An 18329-nucleotide genomic window follows, 5' to 3' on the forward strand; every position below is an offset into this window, starting at 1 on the left:
CAGTGTTCATCATGGATATTGGCCTGAAATTTTCTTTTTTAGTTGTGTGTCTGCTAGGTTTTGGTATCAAGATGTTGTTGGTCTCATAAAATGAGTTAGGAAGGATTCCCTCTTTTTGTATTTTTTGGAATGATTTCAGAAGGAATGGTACCAGCTCCTCTTTGTGTCTTTTGTAGAATTCAGCTGTGAACCCAAACGGTCCTGGAATTTTGTGGTTGGTATGCTATTCACTGCTGCCGCAATTACAGACCTTGCTATTGGTCTATTCAGGGATTTAACTTCTTCCTGATTTAGTTCTGGGAGGGTGTAAGTGTCCAGAAATTTATCAGTTTCTTCTAGATTTACTGGTTTATTTGCATGGAGGTGTTTTTAGTAATCTCTGATGGTAGTTTGTATTTCTGTGGGATCAGTGGTTATATCCCCTTTATCATTTTTTATTGCATCTATTTGGTTCTTCTCTCTTTTCTTCTTTATTAGTCTGGTTAGTGGTCTATTTTGTTGATCTTTTCAAAAAACAAGCTCCTAGATTCACTGATTTTTTGAAAGTTTTTTTTGTGTCTCTATTTTTTTCAGTTCTTCAGATTTTAAATATTTCTTGTCTTCTGATAGCTTTTGAATTTGTTTTGATTTGCTCCTATAGTTCTTTTAATCATGACATTAGGGTATCAGTTTTAGATCTTTTGTCGTTTCTCCTGTAGGCATTTAGTGCTATAAATTTTCCTCTAGACACTGCTTTAAATATGTCCCAGAGATTCTGGTACGTTGTGTCTTTCTTCTCATTGGTTTTGAAGAACATCTTTATTTCTGCCTTAATTTCATTCTTTATCCAGTAGTCATTCAGGAGCAGGTTGTTCAGTTTCCATGTAGTTGTGCAGTTTTGAGTGAGTTTCTTAATACTGAGTTCTAGCTTGATTGCACTGTGGTCTGAGTGATTGTTTGTTATGATTCCAATTCTTTTGCATTTGCTGAGGAGTGTTTTACTATTAATTATGTGGTCAATTTTAGAATAAGTGTGAAGTCATGCTAAGAAGAATGTATATTCCGTGGATTTAGGGTGGAGAGTTCTGATGATGTCTATTGTTTCTGCTTGGTCCAGATCTGAGTTCAAGTCCTGGATATCATTGTTAATTTTTTTTCTCATTGATTTGTCTAATATTGACAGTGGGGTGTGAAATTCTCCTACTATTATTGTGTGGGAGTCTAAATCTCTTTGTAGGTCATTAATAACTTGCATTACGTATCTGGGTGCTCCTGTATTGGGTGCATATATATTTAGGATAGCTAGTTCTTCTTGTTGCATTGATCTCTTTACCATTATCTAATGCCCTTCTGTATATGATACTATTAATGGTAAGACCGTGTCACCTAAATAAAATTGAATATGAAAGGGATGATCATGTTTGAAAAACATGCAAGGCACCCAGAAATATGCCCTAAGTTAAAAAAAAAAAAGGGAAGAATTATTTCACTATGCTGAACTAATTTTCTCTATTTTATTTTATTTTATTTTTGAGACAGAGTCTCACTCTCTCACCCAGGCTAGAGTGCAATGGCATGATTGTGGCTCATGCAACCTCTTCCTCCCAGCTTCTAGTGATTCTCCTGCCTCAGCCTCCTGAGTAGCTGGGATTACAGGTGCTGGCTACCACATCTGGCTAATTTTTGTATTTTTAGTAGAGATAGGGTTTTGCCATGTTGGTCAAGCTGGTCTTGTACTCCTGACCTCAGGTGATCCACCCACCTCTGACTCCCAAAGTGCTGAGATTATAGGCATGAGCCACCATGCCCGGCTCTGAACTAATTTTCAATTTAAAATTTTCAGCTAAATACTAGATATAATCTTTCAATCTTAATAATGTGTTGATGCCATAGTTAAATATATTTGTTTGAATAAATTTTAAGTCATTAGACTTTGCTTACAACAGAGAAAGGATGCATAAACAGTTTCTAGCAATCATATTAAAGTTAAATTAACTGATCTTATCAACACTCAAGCATTAATTTATTCAATAAATATTAACATGAGCATGTATACCTGGTCACTGCCCTGAGCAAAAAAGAAAAACAATTTAAGAAAAGATCAACAAAGTCTCAAATGGTGATGACATTCTAGTGGTAGAGATATATAATAAAATAATAATTAACTTTGTAAGTGGCTAAATATTTATTCAGTAAAATATGATGGACAATATGAGAAAAAAATACAGTGTGCATTGGAAGCGAGTTGAAGGGACTCCTACTCCAATCTAGAGGAGAGGTTTAAGGGGACCATGAGAAGTCTTATAAGGACATTGATCTACAAACTAAGACATGCTCAGTTTCAAGTTAGGTCAGTGACTGGGGAGAAGGGAGAGGAGAAAGCAAACAATATTCAAAGCATACATGGACACTGCCTGTTGGAAGTCAAGCAGTGAGACAGAGCCTGGCACAGCTGAAGAGCTGAAATGAGTCCCAATGACTGTAGCTTGGCAGGGGTTAGAAAATCGCCTAGAAAGCAGTTTGAGGAGGAAGCTACTAGTCAGGTACCGAAAGTCTCATAAATGAGAGTCTACTTGCAATCTTGCTACCTTAAGGCATTTGAAACAGAAAAGTGTCATGACCGTATTTTAATTTCAAGCTCATGCTAGCAGCACACAATGAATGGATTAGAGAGAGCCAAAATGGTAGGTATGGGATCTGAGAAAGAGAAAATTTTAATAATGACGGACATGAAGGTACAGTCAACAGGACTCTATGATCAATTAGGTATAGAGGAGTTAGGTAGCAGGAAAAGTCAAAACTAGCCCTCAGGCTCCTTGTCCTAGGAAGGGTAAAATATGATACCATTCCTAAAATTAGGAATTAAAAGAAGAAGGAATTAGAAAAAAATTGGTTTGGACAGTCACATTTGATGTATCTGGAAGACATTGATGTACAGATTCCCCCTGAAAAGTTGAAGCTAGAACATGGGAGACACAGCTGAGCAGAAAATAGGACTTTCTGAGTTACGCTTTCGACTTTGATAGTTGAAGATGCATAGGAAGTTGAGATATCTCAGAGACTAGGATAAGAATGAGACTAGGGAAAGCTGGAAAGTATTGAAAAGTCTTTAAAATGTAGAAATGTATTAAGAACTCTAGATTTTATCAAATGGTAACATTTCTTAAGAAATAGTAGGTTTTATTAAAATAAACTGTCATTACAAAAAGAAGAAAGTAATTTATGAGCATGGTAGCCAAATATATTTCAACTCTTAAAACCTCTATATCTATTGAAAAGACCATCTAAAGGGTTATATAAGTGACCTCTGGTTTGACTTTTGTTTCAATATCTTTTAAAAAATCATTGAAAAGTCTTCCTATTGTGTGTTTTTATTTCCAAGCAAAAACAATTTTACATGCAGAGTCATTTCTTTCAAATTTCTGGCAAATATGTATTTGAGACAGGGTTGTACTCTGTCACTCAGGCTGCTGGAGTGCATTGGTTGCCTTCATGGCTCACTGTAGCCTCAACCTCCTGGGCTCAAGCAATCCTTTCACCTCAGCCTCCAGAGTACCTGGGACTACAGGCTCATGCCACCACACCTGGCTACTTTTTTTTTTTTTGTAAAGATGGGGGTCTTGCTAAATTGCCCAGGCTGGTCTTGAACTCCTGGCCTCAGATGATCTTCTTGCTTCAGTCTTCCAAATTGTTAGAATTATAGGCATGAGCCACCACACCCAGCCATGTTAAATATATTTGCTATGATTTTTTCAATTTTAAGTTTGTCAAACATAGCTTTTCTTAGTCCGTTTTCACAGTGTTTTAAAGAACTACCCAAGACTGGGTAATTTATGAAGAAAAAAGGTTTAATTGACTCACAATTCTGCATGGCTCGGGAGGCCTCAGAAACTTACCATCATGGTGAAGGGGAAGGGGAAGCAAGGGCCTTCTTCACATGGCAGCAGGAGAGAGGAGAGTAAAGAGCAAAGGAGAAGAGCCACCTATAAAACCATCAGATTTCATGAGAACTCACCATGTCCAAATTTAAGTACAAACAGCTTTTTTCCACTGCTGAAAAATGTAGGAATTATCCTGCTATATTATAAAAATTTTGACCACTTCATATAAAAATAAACTAAAACAAAACAGGGAAAAGTCTGATTGACATCTGTAGGGAGATCTAACATAAAAATAACTTGTTTCTCACTTTTTCAACCATTTTATTTATTCTGTGTTTCTGCAATAAATCAATATTGTGTTCAGTTAGAAATAGGGCTAAGACCTTACTAAACACTCTCAGGGAACATGATATTGAACGAACATTTCATCTATGCGAATGTGATGTTTCTTCAGCTATGTGAATTTCTTCAACTTTATTTAGAGGTGTTCAGTGTATGACAAAGAGGGATAAAAATGGTTTCCATGTGACAGAAAATGTTTCCCTGAACCTATAAGAGCTGACCTTTCATTTCCAAGTTTGTCTTTGCTTATTTGCAGAAGAAACAAGTTATGTTGAGGAATGGAAGTTGGTTCTTTCACTTAGGACTTGATACTTACGAAGTTCAAAAGGCTTAGAGACTTTTGATTAACAAATAAGATCACTCAGATTCATAAACTGTTCAAATAGTAGTAGAATATAAATTGAAAAAGCTACACTTAAATCTATAGAAGTAAGTATTTTATACATTTTCTTAAACATTAAACTCTTATCTCTCATATACAAAAATTCAGAGGCACAAACAAAAATACAAAAATTTAGGATAATTATAAATTGGCTATTAATAGATTTCAAATCAAAAATACACATTCAAATTTTAATATATATTAAAATCTTAATATTTTACTTACAGAAATGGTAGTTGACAACTATTTCTTTCCTTCCCCTCTCTTTTTTAAATTTGGCTATTTTACCAAATTCATAGTTATTTCTAATTTTATGTTTAGAATAATTAAATATTTTTCTATTCTGTACTCATTGAGTAACAGTAGTTGTTCTGAGTTACTCTGGTTATTACAAATTTTGTTCCCAGTGATGTATTAGTAAACCTTAGTCCTTTATGATAAAACTGATTAATTAATCCTTCTAATTTAATTTTTTAAAGTAGGTTTATTTGAATGATCAGTTCTCTCTATGCTTTGAATACTATGCTTTGTATTTTTAAAGCCCTTACTTGGAAATCCATGGGAATTATATACACTAAATCATTACTTCTTATAACAATTTATAGAATTTGGAAAATATAAAATTTTAAAATAGAAAACTGAAGATACAATTCCAGCCCTGTTACTTAGTAGTTAAATGCCATCAAAAAATGCTCCTAACTTGTTTAAAGTAAGCCCCGGTTCTCATTTATAAAGGGGATGTAGAAGACAAAGAGGCAATGAGTCTGTCTTCCCAGTATTACCTCTTCTGGTTGCTAAGTATATCCAACATGCTCTTGGAGATGAGGTTGACTCAGCTATCAGTTTGAAGGATGATATCAGTAATTCCAGTTAGATTTACTGCTTCTGATAACCTCATCCTGAACGAATCTGCTATGACTCTCTCCTAACATAGAGAGTGGTGCAGGTTCTTCAATCCAGGCCAAATAGACAAAAGAGGAATTTTTCTGGAAGCTCTGGCCCCAACAACAACAACAACAAAAGATAAGAACCAACTTTCTCTCCCAATTTTCTTTCTTCATCTGCATTGTTGATTGTTGTAGCATGCTGCAGATGCAAAGCCTGGAAGTACTGCAGTCATTTTGTCACCATGAGGTACCAGCTTTAGGGTAACATTGATATAACAGGCAGAGCAGAGAGACAAAAAGAAACTGGGTCTTTGAAGTCAACTGAGTCAAAATCAAACCAACTCCAAAGACTGTCTTAACTCTACACTTTCTGGTAACATATATCAATAAATCCCCAATATTTTAAAACTGCATTTAAAGTGTTTTTTTGTTTGCTTTTTTCTGTTGTTATTGTTTTGACTATTATTTTTCAACTTTAATCAGCAGAGTAATAACAGCCAAAAAGATATAGATTAAACCAACAATGTATTTTATTCATTTTCCAAATTTTATACAGCAAATGTTTTATTTTCTATAATAAAAAGAGAAAAGACTTTTCGTAAAAAATAATATGCTTTTCATTGTATATGCCCTTCCAAATGTTCACTTCCCTCTCCTCCACCTGGTTCTATACCTTCAAAGATGTACTTTTGTGGATTATATAAAAATATGTCCCATACCCACTGGCTTTATTGATATCTGGAAGGCCAGCAGGAGATTAAAAGAGGGAGGAGGATGAGGCTATGTTTGCCTTTGGCATCCTGCCTAAGCACTGGCATCGAGCTGGATATGACTGTCTACGGACGGCCACTGCATCTCCCAAGGCTGCTCAGCTTCTATGACTGTCTTCAGGGTCCCAGAAGCTTCACCCTTGCCTTTCCTCTTTGACCTAAGAGTGGTAAGAGCCTAGATGACATTGCACTGGGTCACTGTGCTTCTTACGTTTTATAAACTTTACATATTTCTGAATAAATCCTTTTGCAAATATTCTTCAAATTATCCTAGTGTGACTGTACCACCTACTTCAGGTTGGAACTCTAACTGAGAGAATGTATGATTCAAATCAGATAAAATCGTTTTAACTGAAGTATTCTGTGGCCTGTTCTACATAAGTGATCAGTGTTATCTAGAGTAGAGGTTATTTGTCCATTATGTAATTGATAAACCTTTCAAAGCACATGCACCAGGCTGGGAAATGTCAACTGGGTGGCTCCAGAGAGAGTTTCCACTAGCTGTTATTAAAAAGATTGTTCAAGAAATTTAGTAAACTGTTATTAAGAAATTTGGTAACATGCTTTGTATAATAATGTAGTTCTCTTTCATTAAAAGCATAAGCTGATTATGATGTACAATTACCAGATTAGGCTTATTTTATGTCTCTTTATTAAGTTATTAAGTTTTAAGATTTTACTCAGCTGTTCTCATGTCTAATATATACCAAAATTGGTCATTTAGTTACTAAGTGTTCAATAACAATGGAACATTTTCCTGTGCTACACATAATTTGAAAAACTATGTCATTGTGGAATAGTCCTTGGGCATAAGCTGCTGTATACCAAGGCACTCAACAATGCAAAGGAGTTATCTCATGCTATGAAGATTTCAATAATGACTTTAAATTATAGATGTACAATCCTAATGCATTATGAACTGAAGACCTAAACTGCATTCTGCCTTCTAAATAGGGCAATTAGGTTCAGTCCCCTAAGATTCTTTGTAATTAAGCTTATTTTGAATGCGCATAATACAGTGTGGCAGTCCAGAAATTTAGTTTTAAATTTTTATTGTTGTAAGTTTAAAATGACTACTTACCATCACTGATCTAAATACACAGTGACTCCCTGACTAAATCTCAGTAAAGGGTTTCTTTTGACTATCTTTTGAATAATCACAAGATATAGTTAGATATTTCTGTTTCTGATTTAATAGATTTGATATGCTTGCACACACAAGTGTTATGCTATTAGAAGGGAGATTATCACTTGTCCAAAAATTTACAAACTTCAGATAGTTAATAAGGTGCCAGAAATGTAGTTTTTATTTATATCTAGTAAGCATCAAAGTTGTAACTCTGATTCTTATCCAAAATATTTCTTTTTTAAAAATCGTAACTAAAGCAAAATAATAAAAACAATGAGTATGTGATGATAAACTTGAGAAAAGGGAGAGGAAAGAGGAAAGGAAAGGGAAAATACCTAATTGCTTATAATCTACACTATTAGAGGAAATTTATAAATAAAAAAGTATAAGAAAAACATAGTCTACTTTTCATAATACCTGACAAACCTTCACTCCTATCCCTGCAACAATTTATTTCATTTTTTTGTCTCTATATCCCCTCTACCTCATTAGATTTGTCAAGGATTCCAAAACTGAGACAGTATGATATAATAGTGGTAATTTCTGTCAGGGGTCAAAAACAGTCTGGCTCCTCCTTTGTGTGCACAGTTAAAAATAAGTTATATTTTTTGTGTAATTGAATTTTCCTTAAATATTAGTTATGAATGAACTCAGATGTGTTAAGGTGCTTAGTAAAGGGTTAGTCCTCATATGAAAGCTCAAAAAATATTAGTTTTGTTAATTCTCTAAAGGCACTTTAAAGATCACTGAGTTGAATGACCTAATTTTTACAAAGCAAATGGGGACTGGGTGTTAAATTGTGTTGTTGTTTTTTTTTTTTCCCTCAATTCTGCATATGATGTATTTCAATTAATTTTTTTAAAAAGTAAGGTTTTAATCATACAAAAGAGTTAGTCTTTTAATAAGTAATGTGATTTATGTATATCAAGTCTATAATTAATTAGCATCTTTACATTCTCCAAGAAAAAACTATTCACTCAATGGTGTTAATTATTTTATGCATGCTTCCAAAAATAATTTTAATAAGAGAAATGTAAAAGATGTATGATATAATAATTTAGGCATATTTATAAATATTCTCACTTTTATTTGATAGAAACAAGTTATAAATACAGCTGTCAGTTTTAAGAACTTACTGTATGTACTTTTCTGTATTTGTATCAAGATGATATCTTGGTCCATGAAAATATCATCAGTGATTGACATTCTTTATAGTTTAAATTAAAATTGCCCATATTACAAAAAGATTAAAATCAGATGTTTGTCAAATTCAATTTTATGAACTTTTATAAATTTCATTGTCTTTTTAAACACATCTGGAGATCACACATTTAGTAATTGTATATAATTGCATTTTGCTTAATAGTAGCTTCTTCCTAAGAAACTTTCGAAATGGCTTAGAAAAGCTTCACCACAGTAATTAAAAATATATGCAGAGGCCAGGCGCAGTGGCTCATACCTGTAATCCCAGCACTTTGAGAGACTGAGGCAGGTAGATCACAAGGTTAAGAGGTCGAGACCATCCTGGCCAACATGGTGAAACCTGGTCTCTACTAAAAATGCATAAATTAGCTGGGCATGGTGGTCCATGCCTGTAGTCCCAGCTACTCGTGAGGCTGAGGCAGGAGAATTGCCTTAACCCAGGAGATGGAGATTGCAGTGAGCTGAGATTGCATCACTGAGCTCTAGCATGAGATATATATATATATGTATATGCAGAAATGTTAAAATGTATTAATAATCACAAATATAATACGTTGGAATCTTAATTCTTGATTTAAGCTTTGGGTTTCTGGTGTGATTTAAATTGTGTAAAATAGTCTTAACTGAAGGTTTTTGTGGCCTGCCCTGAATTTCCTATCTGAATTTATTTTTAATTTTCAGCGATTTTAGTGAAGTCTTTAAAACCTTACAAAGCAAGAATCTAAAAATGTTTATCACTATTTTTTATTTAACTCATGACATTTTCTAAGCTTGGAATTATTTCCCCTTTATTAATGGTTGTGATGAAGGCAGAGGAAATGTTTTTTTCTACCTTGTCTCACTTGCTCACTATAAGGTGCCTTACATTCAGGCTGAAATCAGTGGATACTTTATTTAAATGTTTGGTTCTGAATAAACAATTAAATATTATTGATAGAAACAAAAGACAGCCAAGGGTCCCCAGCAAAACCCTGCCTTTAAGCCTAAAACGGCCTGAAGCCTGAAAAACTGGACTGCTGGTCCTGGATGAAGCCTGCCCTTTGCCAGCTGATTCTCATGCCAGTGCCCACCTGCACATTGGGATGATGCGATGGAGCCTCAGGAAGTTTGTGCCATTTGCAGGAGGGAGGAGCCTGGCCTCTTCATTTCCTGGGTGGTGACCTGGGGTTTAATCTGTGAGGTGGGAGACCTACTAGCACAACTCTCTCTAGCTTTGCTGAGAGTTCTTCTTTCCTTTTTGCTTTTTTACCCAATAAATCCTACCCTAGTCACCCTACAGTGCATCCGTGTGCCTAAATTTTCCTGGTCATGAGACAAGAACCTGGTTTTTTCTACATTTTTGGCACCCAATATAAGGCCTTAGAGAGGGTGAGTGAAATGTGGAACCAAAACCTCTCACTTTAATTTTTGATGGCATTTTTCTTCTTTCTTGGGAGGACAGTAATGGCAGTAAAGATAGAATCTTTTTTTAAAAATATGGGAGGTGGTCAACACCTACCTCAATGGCCACAGGTATGAGTGCAGGACAGTTGGGCAAGCATCAGCTCCCTGCCCCTCTTGCTTCCTGGTGAGAGCACATGGTTGTGTCTGCTGCTTGTGTGTATGGTATCCAACAACCATGCAGGGCAGCCAGTGCCCAGGCCAAGGCAGCCCTGGGGGCCCAGGCCCTGTGCAGCTGGCTGGCCAGACTCCCATCAGGTCTGAGCCAGGGGGAAAGGAATCCATTTGCATAAGAATAAGAATTTCTTTCCCAGGCATCTTTCCAATCCTTCTTGTAGCCTTTTTTGTTTTTTTTTTTTTTCCTTTTCTCTACCTTGTCAGCAGTTAACTCTTATGCAAGAGATTTTTTTTTTTCCTTTTAGAAGACATATTATAAGCCAGGAAGGATAAGGATCACTGATTTTATTCTCTGTAAAGTTTTAATTAAGAAAAAAGATTTGTGAGGTTACTCTTAAGCTGTAGCCAATCTAGTGTGCTTTGTATGACCTTTTGTATGGTCAGCAGCAAAGCTTCTATCTTGTGTTTTGCCCTTGGGAGCATGTCCTGCAGCCTGTGGCAATGTTTTATTCAAGGTTTCACCACTTTACAATAGCACCTGGGTTCAATCCTGACTTAGAGAATGAGTACTTTTGAGTTGACATCTGTGTGACTTCTGCCATTTGCTGATGCTCTTCCCCTCCATGAACAGTTTCTGGCCTTTTTCTTAAATCTTCCTTTCTCTGGGTTACCTTTAAAGGTACTAAATTTTGTAAGAACTGCTTACCCCCTTAGAAAATACCTCATACACTTGTAGTTAAATCATAAACTTAATTGAGGTTTGTTGGTTTCACTAGTGAGGTTACTTTTAGTAAGGTTTGAAAGCCGGAAATCTTGGCCACTGGGCGTAGCTAAAGTCAGGTAATAGCAAATTTATAAGAATTTTCTTAAAGAGTGTTCAGCTTGACTAAAAGTGGATATCCAAGTTATAGGTATATTTAAAAGGCCTTTATGCTTTTCTCTTCTGCAATCTTGTTTTCCTGGAAAAAGTTTTTTTTTTCTCAGTCCACGAATTCTTTTTCTCCATTTTGTTTTGCCATTCTTAATGCATGCATGAGAGGTCAATAATCAAATTAGGAAATTGGCAAATGAAAAGTCATATGGCTGCTGGGTTTTCTTCTGCCTATCTGTGTAGTTATATATGTGTTGTGTGTGATGTCTATAAAAAAGAGCTCTAGGCTGGCTGTGGTAGCTCACGCCTGTAATCCCAGCACTTTGGAAGGCCAAGGCAGGTGGGTCACTTGAGGTCAGGAGTTTAAGACCACCCTGGGTAACATGATGAAACCCTGTCTCTACTAAAAATACAAAAATTAGCTGGACATGGTGACAAGCACCTGTAATCCCAGCTTCTCAGGAGGCTGAGGGAGGAGAATTGCTTGAACTTGGGAGGTGGAGGTTGCAGTGAGTTGAAATCGTGCTACTGCACTTTAGCCTAGGTGACAGAGTGAAACTCCATCTAAACATAGTAATAATAATAATTGGCCTAAAGAAAAATAACTGCTTGGATCAAATGTTTTGAAAGGGATGATGACAGCTGTGGTACCTTTTAGTTCAAGTGACTTTAATCTTTGAGAAATAAAAACAGCCTTAAAGATTATTGGTAAAATGCAGATATCATCAAAATGTAAAGTTTTGCCTAGGGTCAAATGATTGTCTCGAATTTAATAAGATGAAGCTAAAGGTCTAAATAAATAGTGGAAGGTTTGTAAAAATTAATCTTGCAAAAATTCCATGTGTGAACATATTAACTAAATTCAAAAGGGTATTACATGGTTTTTCTCTCAATTGAGACTTGAAATAAAAGTTCAACTTTTATTTCAAGGTATTCTTAAGGCACTAATCTGCTCTTTAGCAAAATTTCTAAAAGGTTATAAAAGGGTCTAGCTTTTTTTAATTTCTGTGTCATCATTTTGGCAAGATAAATAACTTTTGGTAATCTGGAATTCTATTTCATAACATCAAGTGCTATAAACCTCTAACATTTGACAGGATTCCCAATATCAAACTTCAGTTTCAAAATTGTCTTTCTTGATGCCTGGCTTTTGGATGGTACAAAAGGCTCCTAGAGTATCCAAAGAGAGGTAAACAAGATTATTTGACATGTTTGGTTACATGAGATTGCCAACATGGTGTTCAATCTTCTTTAGGTTATATTTTGGTAAACGATACTAATATATGTTCCAAAATTGTATGGGATTTCTAAAATTTGAATGTCTGAAATATATGCTATGAATCATAATTAAGGTTATGTTACATTATTAATTTATTATAAACCACAGAGCTAACCAAACATTTTGGGCAATTGTGTTTCTAACTGTAACTACCCTGGACATTTTGTTCATCACATACAATTGTCTTGTTTTGATCCTTTTCATAATATTGTTTATAATCTGCTATAGAACTCTGACAGGTGGTCTCAAATACAGGTTTCTAATAACTTTGGAGATGGTGACATTGGAATAAAGAAAAAATGTATGGGATTTATGAGAGCTAAAATGTTCATAAGTATCAAGCAAAGCAAGAGTTAACTAAATGGATTAAACTCACAGAAGACTGAAGCAATCTTTTTGACTCTTACTTCAAATATTGCTGATCCTTGTTTTATTTCTGAGTCAAGGAAACTTATTCTGAATTTATTTATGAACTTTAATAATTGAGTAACCTATACACCTATGAACAAAATTTGGAGCATATGTGTCTCGCTCTCTCTCTACCTGGCTTCCACAGAATTTGGAAACTATTTATGAGTATTCTTAACTTATGGCAGTGTAGTTGTTTGTATCAGTGCGATAAGAATCCATTTACTTTTGCAACAGAATGCAATTGGAGAAACTGGTTGTTTTACCAAGGCTTTGACTGGAAGGATGTGCTTCCTTTTAAGGATTGAAGCTTGGCTTGAAGAGCTGATAAAAACCCCTTAGGAAATCTGGCCACATACACTTGCCTAAGCAGTCCCTAAACAGGGTACCTGATCTGTGGTAAGTCCACAGGAGCTTCAAGTTTATCTTGATACCTTAAGAGAAGAGGATTACGTAACTCACAGGTATTTGAGGGTACTTCCTTATGGAACAGAGTTCCATCAAAGATAATCTGAAAGACCTAGGTAGAAATCATTATTCTTGCTGTACTTTATGCAAATAACCAGGCAAAGTATAAGAATAAAGTCTATTTTGCAAACAACCCAGTCTTATTATTTGTTTTGTAACAAAAATGAGGACTGGAGTGAGAGAAATTATGTTTCAGAACTTATACATTCATCATTAAATTCTAGACTCATTTGTTGTTTTCAAGTTTTTACCTACTACACTAACCCTGTTTGTTTTTGTGAACCAACCAGCAATCTCTGGCTGCAGCTCAGAAAGAACAAGAGGGATGGGTGATATAAAAACATGGATCGATATTCTAGTTCTAAGCAATTATTCTGCAAATCCTGTCAGGTAGTGGGAATAAATAGGGTGCCCATCACCCAGAGGTTTCCTTTTTGGGAAAGTAAAACCAAGGGAGCTAATCAAAGCCAAGCTCTAGATACTCAAATCTTAGCAAGCATAACTGTAGCCACCAGTTATCTGGGCATGTCACAAGACATCCTTTTCTCTCCCTTGTTGGAGAAAGACTCACTTCCACAGCTTCATCTTCACATTCGGTTTATGATAAGGAGTCTGTACAAACTGCCCAAGACAAATGTGTGTCTAAAACTCAATTCCAAGCCTCAGGTCAAAGCCCTGGGAAAGGTAACTAGATCTAAGGGATCCAGAGGCTGATGAATACTGAAGTTAAAAGACACAGCACAGGTAAGCATGACTGATTCCTGCTAATTAAGCCAAGTTTTCTATTTCATGGGTAAATATTTCACTAGTAGCCATGCCATAAATTTGGTCTAGGGAAACAGAGGAGATAGAGCATACAGTCTAGGGAAGCAGGGAGCTGTCTACTGACAGCAGGGGAGATAGAGCATACGTGGGTAAGAATGGATACTGCCACCCTCTAGGCTCTCTTGTTAACTTGGGTGAAAGTTGCTTTGACACTCACGGGTGGCATCTTGTAGTTACTGGGACTCAGTGATACAAGGATGGAAGAGAAAAAGAGGAATACCTCACTTTCCCTTCTTCACACACCTCAGGTATTTGCTAGGAAGAGAAAGGATGCCTGCTCCCCTCTTTCTAGATGAGTAGCTATTCATCTTCTGTCTGTATCCCTTTTGGGTCATCCTAAACCTCTAGGACTCATTTGAAAAAGTACCTCCTTTTGTTCTTTTTCCTTCTTGGTCCCCTTGTATTGGTGTGTTTTCATACAGCTGATAAAGACATACCCAAGACTGGGCAATTTAAAAAGGAAAGATGTTTAATGGACTCACAGTTCCACGTGTCTAGGGAGGCCTCACAATCATGGCAGAAGGTGAAAGGCACATCTCACATGGCGGCAGAAAGAGAGGAGAACTTGTGCAGGGCAACTCCCCATTATGAAACTATCAGATTTCATGAGACTTGTTCACTATCATGAGAATAACATGGAAAAACCTGCCCCAACTGTCCCATTACCTCCCACTGGCTCCCTCTCACAACATGTGGGAATTGTGGGAGCTATAATTCAAGATGAGATTTGGGTGGGGACACAGCAAAACCATATCAGCTGTCTTCACTGATAAGTAATTGTGTCTTCATACAATGGGACACTTCTTTCAGATGCATTTTTCAAACTGGGAGAAGTTAATTTCCCAAACCTTAAACTGGTTGGCTTAGGATTGGGCTTGGAGCAAGGGAACCCAAAAGGCTGACATGTTGGCAAAAGGGCAAAAGGTTGTTTTTGCCTGCCAAACTGGAGAAAGGTCTTGGGGTTTTCTAGCTGTCCTTACTTGCCTCACCCCCCAACTCCCCACTGCTTTGTTTTGTCTTAATACATGTTTTCTAATAACCTGGGTTGTCTCTTTTCAGCTTCAGGCCATCAAGCTCCAAATGGTCATGCAACCAAAGCCTCAAAGAATGGCCCCTTTTCCCAGGAGCCCTTAGATAGGCTCTGAAGTGGATCTGACTGCTGTTTTCCCCAAACAGTGCCCCTAGTCAGCAGGATGCCATTAAAATCAGTCTTCATCATTGTTCTAACCTTATCCTTTTTCTAAAGGCAGTTAGATGTTTCTTCAGAGCAAAGAATGATAAGAGACAGGAGACAGCCAAGGATCCCCAGTGAAACCCTGTCTTCAAACCTAAAACATACTGAAAAACTAGACTGCTGGTCATAGATGAAGCTGGCCCTTACCCTGCTGACATAATGCCTACCTATGCACTGGGAGGACAAGGTGATGCCTTGGGAAGTTTGTGCTCTTTGCAGCAGGGAGGAGCCTGGCCTCTTGAGTTCCTCGGCGGTGACCTGGAATGCAGTCTGTGAGTCAAGGGACCTGCTAACATGACTTTCTCTTGTTTTGCTGAGAGTTGCTTTTTCCTTTTCTCTTTTTCACTCCATAAACCCTAACCTAGTCCCCCTACAATATATCACATGCCTAAATTTTCCTGGTTGTGTGATAGAAACCCAGTTTTTCCTACAAAACTATAAATTGAACAAAATAACAATTTATAATTTATTCAATGAATGATATAAAGATTTTAAAATGAACTTTGAGACTATGAACATGGAGTGTCCAATGTCAAGGTTCTAAGGGTTCAGATACTGGTGTTGATGTTGCTTGAAACCAAACATTATGCATGAGCATTTGAGGAAAGAATGGTATTGAAATTTTCCCATGCAGGCTGTAATGCAACATCTTTCAAAAAACCTTTGAGCAATCTATAGTTACCTTTCCCACACTCTCTTAAAAATGTCTTCTAAAAATATTCATTCTCACTAAGGTATTTCAACATACACTAAAACTACCTGTAGCTGCATGAGACACTATTTTATTAGACACTATTTTATTTTTAGACACTATTTGATTATTAGACACTACTTTAGAATATCCATCTTTATCTTTGCCACTTTGAAATTTTGATTCATTGATTATTTCTCAGCACTCTGGATATTAGATAGAAGACGACAAATTATTCTTTCTCTGTATTTTTAGACTAACAATTTTCAACCTCCTTCAACATATTTCAGATTATACTTTTCTGAGTCCCTGGATTATTCCGGATTACCTACTTTGGAAAAGAGTCTCATATCAGCCTTTGGTTCAACATATGCTACCCCAAAGCATACACAGGCATGACCTGATCTGACCAGAGTGTGATCATCACTTTGTTCTGGAAAACATTTGCTTATGTACAACAAATGTTATTACAGGCTGAAAAGTGGAAAGTGCTAAATGAGGCATTGAGGGAAGGAAAATAGAGTTTGTAAATTGCAAATTACTTTTAAAAAGCAGAATGATACAAATGATTGGCACAAATAACATGCATTAATCACAGCAGAGAGAGCTAGCTTTTGTGTTTGGCCTTGAGAGATATTTTAAAGTAAAGAAGAGAAAAAAAACTCTTTTAGCTGAGGGACTAGCAAATGGAATGGAAATAAAATGAAAAGGACTAACCTATTCTGGGATTGAGGAGTGCTGGTGTCAACTTATGATGGCTGGTGATATTTGGAAGACAATGAGGCTGTAAAGGCAATTGGAGTCAAATTATGAAGAACCCTGAATACCATAATGAAAAGACTATTGTGTTTAAGCAGTGGGAGACAGATTTTTAAGAAGTATAATCCTGGTGTCAGCCAGTACAATATGCAATTCTCTGACATTGAATTTACTGTTAATGCAAGTTTTAATTAAATGGTGTTTTCCAATTTCTTATTTGCATGGTTGCATATAGCACCTAGATCAGGAGAGCAACACAATCCTAATGGGCTCCACCTTTTTAAGGAAACCCATTGTTACAATCTGGCAGGAACTGTGAGTATCCTAACACTGACATTCTAGCTCTCCTCCCCATATTTGAAACCAGACATGAATTTGGCAAGCAACTATTCTAATAATGTACATAATTATTTTATCATATTTCTTCTAAATTAAAAATAAAAACAGTGACTTTATGCTTCTTTGCAGGTCATATACCAGAAGAACTACTGCTGCACTCAGCAGAAGGAAACTGACATGGGACTGAAGCCACTTCCTGCTCCTGACTAACTGTATGGGCATGGGCAAGCTGTGTGATCTCTGTGTGAACCTCCTAGTCTTCATTTCTAAAATGGGTGAGGATAATGACACCAAACTGATAGGAATACATTGAGAATTACAAACAATAATATGTATTTTTGTAGCTGATAGTGACTTAAGTTGAGCATTCAACTTATGATTTATGTATTGTTATGTCTATTAATAATATTAGTAACAAGCTTATTTTCTTATAAAAGAATTTTATAGAATAGTGTAAGCTTACCCTGAAAGGTGCCACAGTTGAAATATTACTTTTATTTTAAATAATGTATTCAGTCCTCTCAATACATTGTTGAAAAGGTAGGATATTAACTGTCATTTATCCTAGAAGGAAAGCTTTGTTAATGAATGTGTCAATCTTGATTTGGAGTCTTAAGATTCCAAACCATACTGCCTATTAAGAGGGGCCCCTGCTGCTGAGAATTTACTTCTCTTAGGGACTTGTTTTATTTGAAATAATATAGTACCACCACCATATTTGCATGCTGTGGGCTTACCATAGTATTTTCCTTTTAGAATCCCTTCTCAGTTATCAGTTACTTGGAGGTCATAGGAATAGTACTCACCCCTAGAACTAGAAGCCTATACCTATTAGATGTATTCAACATCTTCACTATTCTTTAGAAAATTCTTAAGGTTCTTTAAATAAAAAGTATATTTGAATGCAAAATTGATGAACGTGAAGTTTGTTTGGTTTTCTAGTGATATGAATTATTTATCAACTTTTAAAGGTCAAAGATTTTTTTTTCTGTTTCTTCCAAAAATGACAATGTTCTCTACAGAAAAAGGAAGAAGAAGACATATTTAGAAATGTCTCTGTATATTATTGGTTATATATATATATATGTATATATTAGGTTGCCTTAGTAACAGATCAGTTAAGTTCTGTTAGGGTCACATGTTTGAAAAAACACAATTGTGTTCAATATAATAATTAATCCTGCATTGATACTAAGCAAGAAATCAAAACTAACTTCTAGTAATGATATAGCCTTTTTATTTAGTCACTTTTCCAGGATTCCCTTATGTCTAGTGATTCTAAATCTGAGTGATTAAATAAAAATAAGCCATATTCTCTCATTTGG

At 35.9% G+C, this 18329-nt stretch overlaps 1 long non-coding RNA gene across 1 annotated transcript in view; it reads left to right on the forward strand.

The window, feature by feature from the left end:
- The window catches only part of LOC135268353 (uncharacterized), a 240821-nt gene extending 223003 nt beyond the window's left edge, over positions 1-17818 (forward strand). Inside the window, exon 3 of the long non-coding RNA XR_010336699.1 lies at positions 17134-17818. This is a non-coding gene — a long non-coding RNA (uncharacterized LOC135268353). The remainder of the gene's footprint in view (positions 1-17133) is intronic.
- Positions 17819-18329: the final 511 nt, after the last annotated feature.

Source organism: Aotus nancymaae, unplaced genomic scaffold (genome assembly GCF_030222135.1).
Source record: "Aotus nancymaae isolate 86718 unplaced genomic scaffold, 86718_ANA_hifiasm-v0.15.2.pri h1tg000040l, whole genome shotgun sequence".
Taxonomy (NCBI): domain Eukaryota; kingdom Metazoa; phylum Chordata; class Mammalia; order Primates; family Aotidae; genus Aotus; species Aotus nancymaae.